Genomic DNA, 14,683 nt, shown 5'->3' with positions numbered 1-14,683 from the left:
GGACAAGTCCATGCATTGTTCACACACACTATGCACCGTTTGCATTCTGTATTGATTTAACTTGAGCTGACCTTTAGATTATGCCCCTTGCCTAGGCTGAGCTATGTTTTCCATCATTTATTAGGGGCAAGCTTAAAAAAAATGTACAACCTTGCATGAAACACCCGCTGTTTTCAATATTAGCCAAGGCCCTGAGTCCATGAGATGGGAAATGTGGCCATGGGTTCATACTTGTCTCTGGCACGTGAAACAGTTCAGGCTAAAATAGGTGCTCACTGTCTGGAAAACAGAAGTCAGCAATAACTATCCTAATGTATTTCCCTGTCAGTTTTCCACTCTTTTCAGAAGAACAGTTTACTGGAGTGATGCTGTGCTACCCATGCACAGGGAAGCAGGTTTATTATGTGCATGTCTGTTTGGAAACAGGTCTTCTGGCTGTAATCTAGTTTGACTGCTCACTGACTATTTCTGAATTCTTTTTTTGACAATACTCTTTATCTGAGAAGCACCAGGCCAGCTTATGCTGCATCCCTCATGCTGAGCCTGCTACTTCTAGGTCAGTTGTAAAATGTTGTGCGAAATATATCCCGGCATTCAGTAAGGACAGAGCTGGCATGCCATACCCTTTCAGCTAATTCAAGATATAGAAAAATTATAGAGGCTAGGCAATGATGGCAGAGATAAAGTATTCCAAAGACTGCACCATACAGAAAAGTCCAAGACCTCTGTGAAGACACACAGACCACCATGCTAGTAATAAACAGCCAGTAGGACCCAGAAAAAAAAAACCCTTCAAAATAAGGTGACCATTTATTATTAGTCAGACAGCCATCTATAACTAGTTTGGACAGCTAGAAAAAAAAAAGTGGGGGGAATAGAAGGGTGCCCTGCAGCTGAAAACATCCATCATGCAGGCACGAAACCTTACATGTTTGTAGTCTACCAGCCCAGGCCCATTTTGGGCACTAAGGGGTAACCCATCCTCTAGAAAAATGTCATTGCTACTACACGTTAGGAATATATCTGGTGGTCATCATCATGGTAGATGTAGATGCTGGAGGTGGTGTAGGTTTTTCTATATAACATCATGTTTAAACGTTATCAGGCATCCAATCTGAAAAAATCATAAAATCACAAAAAAGAGCCAGAACTAGTTTAAATATAGTCTAATTTTGACAAAAATTGGAAGAAAGCTTCTAAGTATAATTGATAAAATGAAGCCATGAGCTCAAAAAAGTACTGTTTTGGAAAGTTTGAGAAATATTTAGCCCTGGTGATCTATTTTATGCATTTTCCTGTACTTTTTTTGCCTGCAGTTAAAGCTAAAGTATGTAGTCACATGGCAATAGGAACTTGTTTGTACTATGGAATACATCAAGATATTTGTCATTATTTGTAGAGTGGACTGATGTGAGAACAGATGTCAGTCTGCTATTTTTATGAAGTTATGCAGATAAGATTCCTACCCCTAAATTATAAAATATATTTTTTGATGTTTTCTCCTTGGCTGGTGACACAAGTCTAATGCACATATGGTTCAACTGTGATTATCATCTTACTATCTCTGAATAAAATGACAATACTTGTAAACTACTTGTATATCAGTAATAATAGTTAGTAGTAGAAGGGCTGTATACTGTCTTGTATTATGTGAGTAACTCCTACATGTAACTATCAGCTACTAAAAGTTTAATGCAATGCCCCTTCAAGCTGTATTTACTCACAAAAATAATCATTTGCAGATAGTTGAAACATTTCTACTCCCCCTCAGAATCTGTCTGATGTGTTCAATGCTCTGTTGCTAGGCTAATCACTGTCACAGTTGCATGCATCAGCGCACACACCAAATCTTCTGTGTGGCATTTGCATCTCCTTGTTGCACAAGTGCTCTCACAGCTGCACTAAACAGGGGGGGAAGGCGTCTGGAGCAGGTACCAGCACTATCATTTAGGAAGAAGACACATGAAGATACCGAACTGTTGCATGATTCCATGTGCATAATTTACAGAAATCTGTAAACTGAAATTTACAGATTTCAGGGACTGCCTGAAGGAGGCTATTGTTGGTGGCAGTTTCTCACTTGTTTTGTTCTTCTTAGCAACCAAATTGTAGCACACATTATCCAGAGATCCTTGCTTCTTACCACAGTAAAATAATTATACTAATAGGCTGCTAACTCAGAAAAAGCTGCAGTTGGGTTGGACCGCAGTTACCTACCTTCAAATCTTGCTACTGGTACTCAGCAAGGACAACTTGCTTCAGCTACTGCTTGGTCCTTCATTAACGTTCTGGTTAGATCAGGTCTGTCCATGCCATGAGTTCAAAATAAAGGTCCTAATTTATAAAGCTATCAACAGCCAGAGATGTAGGTACCTCTTGGACTGTTGGATTATCTTTGATGTGTGACCATGTCTGAGTGTTTCTGCTCTTTGCCCCCAGATATTAGGAAAAACTTTCTCACGAGGAGGGCGGTGGAACACTGGAATGGGTTACCTAGGGAGGTGGTGGAATCTCCTTCCTTAAAGGTTTTTAAGGTCAGGCTTGACAAAGCCCTGGCTGGGATGATTTAGTTGGGGATTGGTCCTGCTTTGAGCAGGGGGTTGGACTAGATGACCTCCTGAGGTCCCTCCCAACCCTGATATTCTATTATTCTAATACTGCTCACAGTGCAGGTAATGGGAGCAGTCTTATAAATGTCAACATGCACTTAGGTTACTGACGCACCACAGCTGATCTTTCATGCTTGCTTTTGGGATACAAAGAAATCACTTTTCTTTTGCACAAAGCTGGGGGGGAAATGAGCAGTCTGCACACACATGTATGACTAGCCTTCCCCTGATCTGACCACCCCACAATTCCAAAACCCCACAATCAAAATACGATTAAGACTTTCACTTTGGTTCTACAATGTGGGGCCGTTGGGAGCAAGACATGGGATGCCCACAGGTACAAAAGACACACAAAGGCTGCACTAGACAGAGTCAGACTGGCTTAGAAATTTGTATGTGAGGCGCGAAGGCCTTGGGTACTATTTGTGGTGCAAATCTGGGGTCATGGTCAAGCAGCTCCTGAGATACCGCTCCCTTCCTCTCCTGGCAAATAACATGTTTTGCTTTTTAGAGCACTTAAAAATTAAAGGCAGAGCCAGGATGGTTTGAGAACTGGTATGCCAGCTGAAGCCCCAGAACACCAGCTGGGGTACAATGGGGGGGAGGGGCATTTGATGAATAGATCCTCCCCTGTCCCCTAGCCTGTTTTTATAATGGGACAAACTACCCAGGGAAATCCAGCAGATTTTAGTTGGAGGCACAGACAGCGGAGCTGCAGCACTGAGCTGAGAACGAATGTGCTCCCTATGGGCCACAGACCCACAATGCAGAATTCAGGGGAGCTGAGAATAGGTACATTCAGTCCACAGCATAGGCGCACAAAGGGCCCTAGATGCTTAAGTCACAGATTTAGTCAACACTGGGATCCGCAAACCACCTGCTCAGCTGCCACCCACCTCTTTAGCCCCCTAAGCTCACTTGGCACCTAAGTTTTTGCTCTAAACGTTCCCTACCTGCTTATGTTCTTCTTCAAGAGATGTCCCTGTTGGTGTGCCCCTGCGCCTTCACTTGGAGATTTTTCCAGCAGTACTCGCACAGGCCGCATGCACATGGTGCCTGCCTCACGCGCCTAAATAACGCATGCACGTGGCCCGTTCTCCTCAGTTCCTTCTCTACTGTCCCCGGCCTGAGGCGGAGCTCAGGAGTCTTGCTCAATTATTTCTCGCTTTAGTTAGTTGTTTTATACAGTTTATCTAGTTTTTTTTAGTCAGATAAGTTTCATTTCCCCTTCTTCTCTTTAAAGAAAAAAAAATCCTTTCCAGTTTTTCTCGGTCAGCTAGACAGTTTATACTATGTCTGGCTTTCCAGGTTTTAAGAGATGCACCTATCCATCTACAAACCTTCTTTCCTAAACCACATGTGAACACTTTCGAAGTAGCAGTGCACACACTCGACGTGCACAGAGCGTTGTCCTTTTATTTGAATAGGACTAAGCCCTTTAGGGCTTCCCCTAAACTTTTCATTTCAATCGCAGAACGATCCAGAGGCAAATCCATCTCTATCCAGAGAATATCCAATTGGATAGCAGAATGCATCCACCTATGCTCCCAACTAAAGAAGATGAATCCTCCAACTTCTGTCAGAGCACACTCCACCAGCTCTGTGTCAATGTCTGTGGCATTCTTACATAACATTCCCCTCACAGATATTTGCAAAGCTGCCACCTGGGCTTCGGCACATACCTTTGCTAAACATTATGCCCTTACTCAGGGACCCTTGACCGACATTCAAATTGACTGAGCTGTGCTGTTTACAGCTTTCTTACCAGAACCGAAGTCCCTGCCTTCTAAGGAGATACTTCTTTTCAGTCACCTGGAGTGAAGCATCTACAGGGACATCTCTCGAAGAAGAAGAGGAGGAGGAGGTTACTCACCTGTGCAGTAACTGATGTTCTTTGAGATGAGTGTCCCTGTGGGTGCTCCACTACCCACTTTCCTCCCTTCTACTTTGGAGTTTGGAGCGGTCTCTGTTGTAGAGAAGGAACTGAGGAGCCCGGGCCATGCGTGCGCATTATTGAGGTGTGTGAGGTGGGCACCGCGCATGCGTGGCCCGTGCGAGTACTGCTGTAAAAATCTCCACTGAGGGTGCAGGGACGCACCAACAGCTGGAGTGGAGCACCCAAAGGGACACTCATCTCGAAGAACCACAATTACTGCACAGGTGAGTAACCTCCTCTTTCTGCCTTAAACATGCGTCCTGTGACCTCATTCTAGGCACCAGAGGCCGAACTCATGGCTTAATTCTCCAATTGAGGACAAAGAGGCATTGCTCTGCCCATCTTCCCTGTGGGGCTCAATTTGATAGGCAGGCTCAGAGGGCATCTAAGTCCAATCAAAGCAGTCAGGGAGGAAATAATGTTCAGCTCAAGGGTTAGGGTACTCAGCCAGGATATGGGACAGCATGGGTCAGTTTCCTCTCTCTGTCTCTTGAGGAAAAGAGATTTGAACAGGGCTCTGCCACTTCTCAGATGGGTGTCCTGAGAGAAGAAGCAGGTCTCCTTCATAACAGGATTAAGGTATTCAGTTGGGATGTGGCCCAAATGATATTTAATTCAAGCGGAACAGCTTTAACAGTCAAGACTGAGGGAGCCCCCCTCCTTGCTATCACTCATATTCCAATCATTAGGGCACTCACTGGGTGATAGATCCCTCTTCAAATTCCTTTGCCTCAGACAGAGGGGGAAATTGAAGCAGGGTCCCCTACATCACAGACCCTCCCTTATTATACACCACAGACTAGAGCACACACATCTGGCTGCAGGAGATGCCTCTTCAAGGTCCTTCATCAAAAGCAGAGGCAAGTTTTGAATCCGCAGCTGCCATAACCTAGGCGAGCAGTCTCTTAAATGATGGAGCTGAGAATGGGCATGCTTTGTGAATGCCGCAAGCACTGAGATCCAGGTGGGGAATGTGGAACAGACACTCTCAGTGCCGGTCACAGCCTTGCACCCAGCACCAGTGTGGGAAATTGAGAACAAGCAGTCTCAATGTCTGACACTGGGGGCTAGGGAGGGGGCGGGGGTCTAAATGAGTGTGTGAGAGAAGCATTCTGGAGCTCCCATTTCCCCCCACTCTTGCTTCTTGGGGGTGGGGAGAAGAGCTCTAAACTCCTTTTCCACTCATTTCTGTGGGCACTAGCGGCTGTCTTCAGCTTTCAGTGGCATGGAGAAAAAAGAAATGTCTGAAGTACGATCACGTCCATTGACAGCATGAATGTTTGGCAGTATAAGGCACATGTCTGTTCCCAGCTCCTCAGCCACTCTATGCCTGGGAATCAATCTCTTCTTTTGGCCAACTCCAGTTTTGAAATAGAATTCATCTACCCCAAGAACAGAGCAATATCTTGGTCTTAGAGGTTGTATCTTTGTGCCCAAGTTCCATTAGCATCCTGTTTACTCTGAGTGTTTGCTTTGCATGAGCGACTTACAAGAACATGTACAAATCAGTTTCCTTGTGATCTGGTATTGCAGAATAGTTGCCAGGCACTTGTTTCACTGCTAGGGCAATGTCATGAAGCCCACCAGCAAGGTGCACTTCGACCAGGTGACAATCTCTGTTCACCCTTTATGATCCAATCAGTGAGGAGAAAAATTCAAAGACTAAATCTAACTTTGGAAACTGGTATCATCTTCAAACATTGCTTTGATAATAGTGTTAACACAGTGGGGTTCCAAACTTCTTGCATTTGGACATTTTCCAGGAGAGCTCTCTCACTGATTTGATTTGTCATTTGCATAATTGTCACCAACAAAAGCAGTATATTGACATTGTAGTCCAAGTATAATGTTCAGCAGCTGATCATACAGCTCCCCAAAAGTTTTCCACTTGGCAATGTCAGTGCACGCCATCTGCAGACGCATCATGAGGTCAATAATAGCTAATGCTGGCTCATCGGATGCTGGTAGCTCAATCATTGACAGATTTTTCTCCAGCCAAGACAGTGTGTTGCTCTTTTGGGTCTGTCTTAGAGAGTCATCCAAGTTGAAGAGGGAAAGTGGGACTGGTGCCAGCACATCCTTCATCAAACTCTGGATAGCAACGTCTCTGGACTGGGTAATAACTGTCAGCTTGCTGACAATCTGACAATTAATAGTTATTACTTGTGCTGTCTGCTTCTTTTTGTTTGTTTGTTCGATAGTATTGTTAAAATTACTAAATGATTTGAGATTATGCCTTCTATGGAATCTACCTCACCCCTTTGAAGCTTACTGGTTATAAGCTGCTTCATTTCTTGTGTGCCATTCTGTCTTATCATGCACAAACTTACTCCAGTTTCAGGATCCCCTACATCACAGATCCTCCCTTATTATACACCACAGACTAGAGCACACACCCTGGCTGCAGGAGATGCCTGTTCAAGGTCCTTCATCTAGAGCAGAGGCGGGATTTGATGTTGCAGTGTTCACAAGTGGCTCTCTGTCTGGGCTTGTTCCAGGTTTAATGCTAAAAGGATTTGGCTTTTTTTTTCCCAGTCACAACTTTTATAATATCTTGGACAGAAGTTTTGTCTTCAGCCATGTGCTTGGTGTTAGCTTCTTTGTGGAGATGTGTTGCTGACATTACATTTGTCATAGCTGTTACAGCTGCCTTAAAATGTAGTACTTGGTCACAGCCTTATCTGTGTGCAAAGATTCTGATGCTTCCCAGTCTGTCAGGCACCAGAGCTCTTAATCCCAGAGTTGCTGAACAGAAATTTTACTCTTGTACCACCATGCTACAAGGCCAGAGAGGGAAACTGCAGACAGGGGCGGCTCTAAGAATTTGGCCGCCCCAAGCAGGGTGGCATGCCGCAGGGGGCGCGCTGCCGGTCCCGCGGCTGCGGGGGACCTCTTGCAGACGCGCCTGCGGAGGGTGTGCTGGGAGGGTGGCAGGCGGCTCCGGCAGACCTTCCGCAGTCATGCCTGTGGGAGGTCCACCGGAGCCGCCTGCCGCCCTGCCGGCAAAATGCTGCCCCAAGCGCGCGCTTAGCGCGCTGGGGTCTGGAGCCAGCCCTGACTGCAGAGGATACTCAACAAAAAGAGGCTACACTCTCTGACTCAGCAGGATTAGCTGTCAGCTGCTGATTGGTCACCTTTTAACATAAAGCTTCCTCTTCCTGCCACACCCCTTGTCTGAGCAACTAGTTGCGAGGTCTGCTTCTGGCTAGACTCCCAAAATCAAGCTCATACCTCCTTGTCTGGTTCCCACTCCTTGTTTCCATTACCTTGCCTTGTTCCTGCTCCTTCAGCCTGATCCAGGTATTGACGCTGGCTTTGACCCTTGGCATGACTTCTGGCTCCGACTCTGGGTTGACCCTGGCATGGCTTCTCCCTCTCACTCTGGCTGTGACCTTTGGCACAGCTTCTGGTTGTGACTCTGGCTGTGACCCTTGCATGGTTTCTATCTCTGACTGACTCATGCAGGATTTACACCCATGGTCACAGCTAGACTGTTCTCTGGGCTTTGCCCATTAGGTCAGACTGCCCATGTACAGATCCTGATGCAGTCCTTGATGAGAGATTGCTCAATGGTCAGGTCATGCCATACACCACTTAAAGGGTCTGGCAGTCTGATATGCTGCTCCCTAATTATCAAGTAGGGTGTGATCTATATTTGACTTCTCGAGAAGTCTGGATTCTATTATAGTTACATAACCCCATCTAGTATAATTCACATGACGACACTAGAAGGTAAGTGGCATCATCTCTGCAAATGTCAAAAGCTCCATGGACTTGTTATTGTCTCTCTTTGCTGCTTTGAAATCCATCAGTAGTTGGGAGAAATCATTATATAGTGTTCTCAGAACACAAATGTATATGAATAGTTGTTTTTTTTCCCCTTAGGTAATGTAAGTGTCCCTGAGCTGGCAGAGCAATTAGGTACTGTTCATTAAGTCTACCAGATCAATCTGTGCTTCTACTCTTTTTCTCTGTGTACTTTCTCCATGTCTTCAAATGCTTCTGTGCACATTGGAGCTTTCACCAGGATGTTTCTTCTGGGAGAACATAATTGTTCATGGAATCACCAAGTGCCATCCATTTCAAGGAATTCATTACTTGAAATGGATGGCACTTGAAATGGATTCCAAGCTCATACCTCCTTGTCTGGTTCCCACTCCTTGTTTATCCATTACATGATATAGAAAAAGTGCACCACTACAAGCCTGTACGTTCATGCTGGTGATGACTACCAGATATATGCCTAATGAATGGAAGCAAAGATTTTTTTTCTTGCTGATTGGTTACCCTAACTCCATTAATAAAATACCTTTTTAAAATCTTGCTCGTAGACTATTAAGAGTGAGAAGGAAAAAAAATCCAGGTTTAATGTATTCATAGAATCAGAGACTCTGGGTTAGAAGGGACAGCAACTGACATCTAGTCTCATCCCCTGCCAAGATGCAGGGTTTGTTGTGCCTAAACCATCCAAAACAAATGGCTATCCAGCTCCTTTTGAAAACCTCCAGTGAAACAGATTCCACAACCTCTCTAGTCAGTCTGTTCCATTGTCCTACTGTTCTTACAGTTACGAAGTTTTTCCTGAAATTTAATCTAAATCTGCTGTGCTGTAGATTGAACTCATCGCATCTTGTCCTGCCCTCTGTGGCAAAAGAGAACAACTTTTCTGCATCTTTTTAATGGCAGCCTTTCAAGTATTTGAAGACCACTATCATATCCCCCCTCAGTCTCCTCTTTTCCAAATTAAACATATCCATTTCCTTCAGCCTTTGCTCCTATGATTTGTATTTGATCATCTTTATCGCTCACCTCTGGATCCTTTTCAGTTTCACTACATCCTTTCTATATGGTAGTAACCAAAACTGGACATAGTATTGTAGCTCAAGCCTAACCAGTGCTGAGTAGAGTGGTACTATCACTTCACATGACTTGCATGCTATGCCTCTCTTAATGCACCCTAAAATTGCATTTGCTTTTCTTGAAACAGCATCACATTGATGACTCATGTTGAAGTTGTGACCACCACAACTCCCAGATCCTTCTCAGCAGTGCTGCTGCCAAGCCAGTTATTCCCCCATCCTGTATTTGAACAATATTGAACAATTCAACATCATTGTAGGCATAAAGAAGCATGTGCTGTTTTACAGATCAGTTGCATCTTTCTTCACTTGCTGTACTATGCCTATAATATGTATATTCACATGTTCCAAGTATATGCACCCAAATTCAGTTGCCTAAAGGGGGGGGGGGGAGAGAGAGAGAGAGAGACTGACAAAATGTTGTATTCCCATTCTGTAGTTGACCCATAGAGACTACTTGCTTGCTACTGCTTGCAGCTAATGGATGTTGTAAAGATCTGTGCTTTGAGAGAGTTCTGGGTTCCATCCCCACTGACAACCCAAACAGAGGGGCACTATGTTATTAATGCTCCAGATGATATTACAGTAGAACCTCAGAGTTGCAAACACCAGAGTTACAAACTGACCAGTCAACCACACACCTGATTTGGAACCAGAAGTACACAATCAGGCAGCAGCAGCAGACCAAGAAGGGGGAAGAAGGGCGGGGGCGGGGGGAAAGTACAGTACTGTGTTAAATGTAAACTACTAAAAAAAATGGAAAGTTTAATAAAAATATTTAAGATAAGTAAACTGTTTTTGTGCTTGTTTCATTTAATCAAGATGGTTAAAAGCAGCATTTTTCTTCTACATCATAAAATTCCAAAGCTGTATTAAGTCATTGTTCAGTTGTAAACTTTTGAAAGAACAACCATAACGTTTTGTTCAGCGTTACGAACATTTTGGAATTACGAACAACCTCCATTCCCGAGGTGTTCATAACCCTAAGGTTCTACTGTATAGCTATAGCTAGGCTTTATTTAGAAGGTATTTTATTTGTAAGTGTCGTTTTTGAGATTCTAAAATGTCTACTCAAGTCTCCAGAATTCCATCCATGTTCTGTATCTGAGCACAAGATTTAATAATACTTTTGTAAATAAAATCCTGCTAATTTCAAGAAAAAGAATTGTACATAATGACATTGGATACCTGTGAACACACAGCCCACTGCACAACAGCATAGGGTATAGAGAAGAGCATGTTTTAGCCAGGATTGCATGAGCAAACGCCTACTCTTGAAGAGCTTTGAGAAGAATCTTGATCAGTAGCTGGTCAGCTCAACATGGATATTAGAACTATTTTATTTATCACAGAAGGAGAAAGGGCTGAGTTGATTTTGCTGATATTCAGATAAGTGGCTCTGGAGAATATTTCAGACATGATGCTTAGACAAATGGCGTGTTCCCACATATATCTCTTAGGGTTTTACATAACACTTTACAACCATAGTATCTAGCACTGCACAGGTACATTAGATCTGGATGGTGTTAAAATGGATCTTCAATGGCCCACAGCGGGGCAGATTGTTACCAGTACCAGTGAAAAACTCGGGTACAGTATGCTTAATGCATAATCATTTATTTGAGAAGGAATCACGCAAGCAGTTAAGGTTACACAGCACACATCTTTTCCAATAAGCCCAGCTCCTCAAGCATAAACCCTCAGTAACTATGTTGGCTTTACGCAGTATCCTGATTGGCAAACAAAGCAGGTATAGCTACCAATCCCAGATGGAGACTTCTTCTCTTCTCTTCTTCCCCTCTCAGATACTTGGTCTATCAAGGGTCCCCCCAAAGCAGGGTCTAGGTCACCCTGAGCCTTTCTGGTTCTAGAATCCCGCAAAGGTCCCTTGAAGCAGGTCCTAGATTACCCTGAGCCCTCTGTGTCCCAGCATCTTCAGATGTTAATTGGGGAACTAACTTGGCTAATTTACTTTGCTTAGCATTTTATCTTTTGTTCCCAAAGGAGTCACATGTCCCAGAAATATGCCCTGTGCCTGTGGGTGCTCATTACTGGTTTTCTCTAATATTTTAGGAGGGACTGCAAAGCAGACAGACCAAAGCTCAATCACCATTTACCCTCTCACCAATCATTCACTTAAGCTCTTAGCATGATGCCATCCACAGTGTGGTCATTTTGACCCAGGTCAGCCTGTACCAAGCCCACTTATTGCATATTTTTACATTTCCTTTATTTTGTGAACTGGTCCCCCCGGCTGATATATTCCAAAGTTTGATGTTGAAACATACACACAGATCAAGCCTTTATTAATCATCCAGGTGAAGTTTTAACACTTCCAGTAATTTTCCACAGTCCACACCGTTTATACAACGCTAAGAGAATCCTGCTCCCAGAATCCTCTAGCAAGTTCAGGCATACCAAGCCCATACCAAACTCATGGTTACCACAATTATTCATATCAGTCACCGCAATTCACCATAATTTGGCACCGGTCCAACAGATAGTGTGCTCCTCAGTGTATTTCATTGGAGTCTTCTGCTTGTCTTTTCCCAAATTCTAGGAATTTCCCTCCACCAATCATTGCAGTTGTGGTAGAAATGGTCTATCAACAGAGGTTTTTGCAGTGTACTTGTTTTAAAAGTGATTGTGTGTAGCACCTACTCTCTTAGTAACCTGTACTTATCTGATGCTCAGACATTCCAATATATGCAGTATCATGAAGACTGTAACCAGAGTCATTGCAAAGGAATGTCTGTAGACACCCTTCTGCCAGCATGGCAATTTTTATTTTCCCCTGAACTTGAACTCTGCTGAGATGCGTATATTTATCAGTGACTTTCAGCTCATTAAAGGATCTGTACTGTAGCTGTGTGTAAAAAATAATTTAAAAAAACCTTTTGTTCATATTTCTTAAATTGTATTACACTGAAGCCAGAATTGCCATATGGTTCAGATGACAAGTAGTAGAGATCTAGCCTCTTTCACTGCATCCATCTTTCTATTAATTCATGTAATTCATATATTCTTGCTGAAGTGTCATGTTTCTGTAGAGTAAAACATATAATAAAACCCTTTGTTTCCTTTCCCACACATCCACTCAAGTGAATTTCCTTGATATAATCAGTCTCCTCAGTTGCCCTTTACTTTGGCTCCTTCCCTAGATGTTGTTCTATGTATTTCATACTCTCTGCTGTTGCATTTCTTGAAACAACTCTTCTTTAAAAAGAAAAACAAAACAAAAACCTTGTATTGTTTCAGTTGCTGTTGCACTTGGCAACTCTCACTCTTGTGTGTGCTGAATATTTGCATTTTGTATCTCTCCTATATTCCCTTTTTTCATTTCCCCCTTAAGTATAAATAATGTTCACTTAGAATATTGTGCTCTTTCAAGCCTTATTCCTTCAATTGGATCCAGGTGCGTGTGAAAGCCCCATTAGCTTCAGTAGAAGCCTTTATGGGTGCAAGAGAGTATCTGCATGGGACAGACTTCAGGATTGGGGCCTTAGTTTGGGATTTGCTGTTCCCCTGCATCCTTTTTTTTTTTAATTTACACCAAGTGCAAAGTGAGTTTTAGATACTTCCAGATCAATATCAAAATATTTCACCCCCACTCTGCAACAGTGTATGAAGCTAGGATTTTGGCACACCTGGGTGTCAGACTACCTTAGGCTTCTTTGAAAATCTCAGCCTCAATGACTATTCAAGGTACAAGTAATGGTGAACTGGGCCCTTAGTTTATAAATGCATATCCAACCCAACTTCTTGCAAAATGCATAGTGTATTGCAATGCTCAATGCATTGCAGTCTTGCCCTTAAATGATATAATGTTCATATTTATTATTTTCACTACATAAAGCAATTTGGTGAGGCTTCAATATCCTCAGTACTGGGGATATTGTACTGAGTACTCAGTCTGTGTTGGTATATTTTTGCCAAAGGATCTTTTATCTCTCTGGTTCTGAAGGATATAGTGAGTGTTGGAGCAACTGTGTTTCAGTGACAAACTCATTTACTTTCAAAGTAAAACAATGAAGTATGTGGACAGCTTGATTCTGTCATTGTTTGCAGCTCTGTATCAGCTAAGGTGGAACATCCGGAATCAATATGACTAATGGATTCTGGCTCCTAGTGATAGAGTCAGCAAACAGGATAAATTATCACATCCTTTCTGGTTCATTGATGGTAATTCCTTCTGACTGTCTGATCTGTGATAGCCATGATGTTCCGTTTTGTGGCTGCTGTCAAACCAATATTGAGCCATGAGCTAGAAAACACCTGGTCAATATCCAGTTTATCAAGTTTTGGGTCATCTTCATGTTTGTTTGTTTCATCTTATTACTTTTTCATTGAGCAAAATCTTTATTTCTTTGACCATGGGAGCAAAGAATGTGTTTAATATTGTAGTGTGTAGTGATCCATTAGTTTTATTGACCTGAAGGATCCCTTTATTGTTTGGACTTACTGTTGTGATGCATAATCAACTGTTATTTCAGCTAATCTCATCAGGGTGGCATTGTGTGTATTATTGAGGTATATTTAGGCCACCATTTAATCAAGACCAAAGTGATTTTTTTTGCATGTGACAGAGAATGTATATAAATATTAAATCTGCAATACACAGGTCTGGCTATTCAAGTAAGCAGACAGTATACTCATTTGGTCGCTATTTATCTGTCATCGATACTTAATTAGCTACACCTGTTTCATATTTTTGTAGTAATCCACTGTTTTTAATATGTTTTTAAATATTTTAAGCCTTAAAATTATTTTGTTGTAATGTATAGGAATTGGGTAGAATCCACGTAAATAGTTTGGGAACCCCCTAGCAAGCCTCCCAGTCTTCTATTACAGTGTGTATATGTAGCTAGATTCTTGTAAATTTATATATAGCTTGTAAACATGGTTATTTGGAACTTAATTGTGTCCATGTGGTTTCCTCATATTCTTAGGGTATGTCTACACTGCACAGTCAACCTCTTACCAGGTTTTAGCCTTAATTCTCCCTTATTGCCCACTCAGAAAATTCTGAAGTGGGTGTGGAGGTGCTTTAACCTGAGCTATCATACCCAGCTCAGGGTGTGGATTAGAACCATTTTTAACTCAGGCAGGTACCTGTCTACTTTACAGTGATCATGCAGGCTAAATAAACTGAGAGCTGATAATCCTCCAGTACCTTCCCAAAATGCTCCTTAAAGGACAGATAGGTTCTCCTGCAATTTACTGGGAAGAAGTCTGAGAGCATCTCAGTATAAAGAACCAGGGGATAAGCCCCCAGACAA

General features: G+C 42.7%; 1 protein-coding gene across 8 annotated transcripts in view; it reads left to right on the top strand.

The window, feature by feature from the left end:
- The window catches only part of UNC5D (unc-5 netrin receptor D), a 297,576-nt gene that overhangs the window by 179,903 nt on the left and 102,990 nt on the right, over window positions 1-14,683 (top strand). The gene's annotated exons all lie outside the window — the stretch shown is intronic.

This window comes from Mauremys mutica, chromosome 2 (assembly GCF_020497125.1).
Source record: "Mauremys mutica isolate MM-2020 ecotype Southern chromosome 2, ASM2049712v1, whole genome shotgun sequence".
In the NCBI taxonomy this organism is placed as follows: Eukaryota; Metazoa; Chordata; order Testudines; family Geoemydidae; genus Mauremys; species Mauremys mutica.
This window is presented reverse-complemented; position numbering and strand designations above follow the sequence as displayed.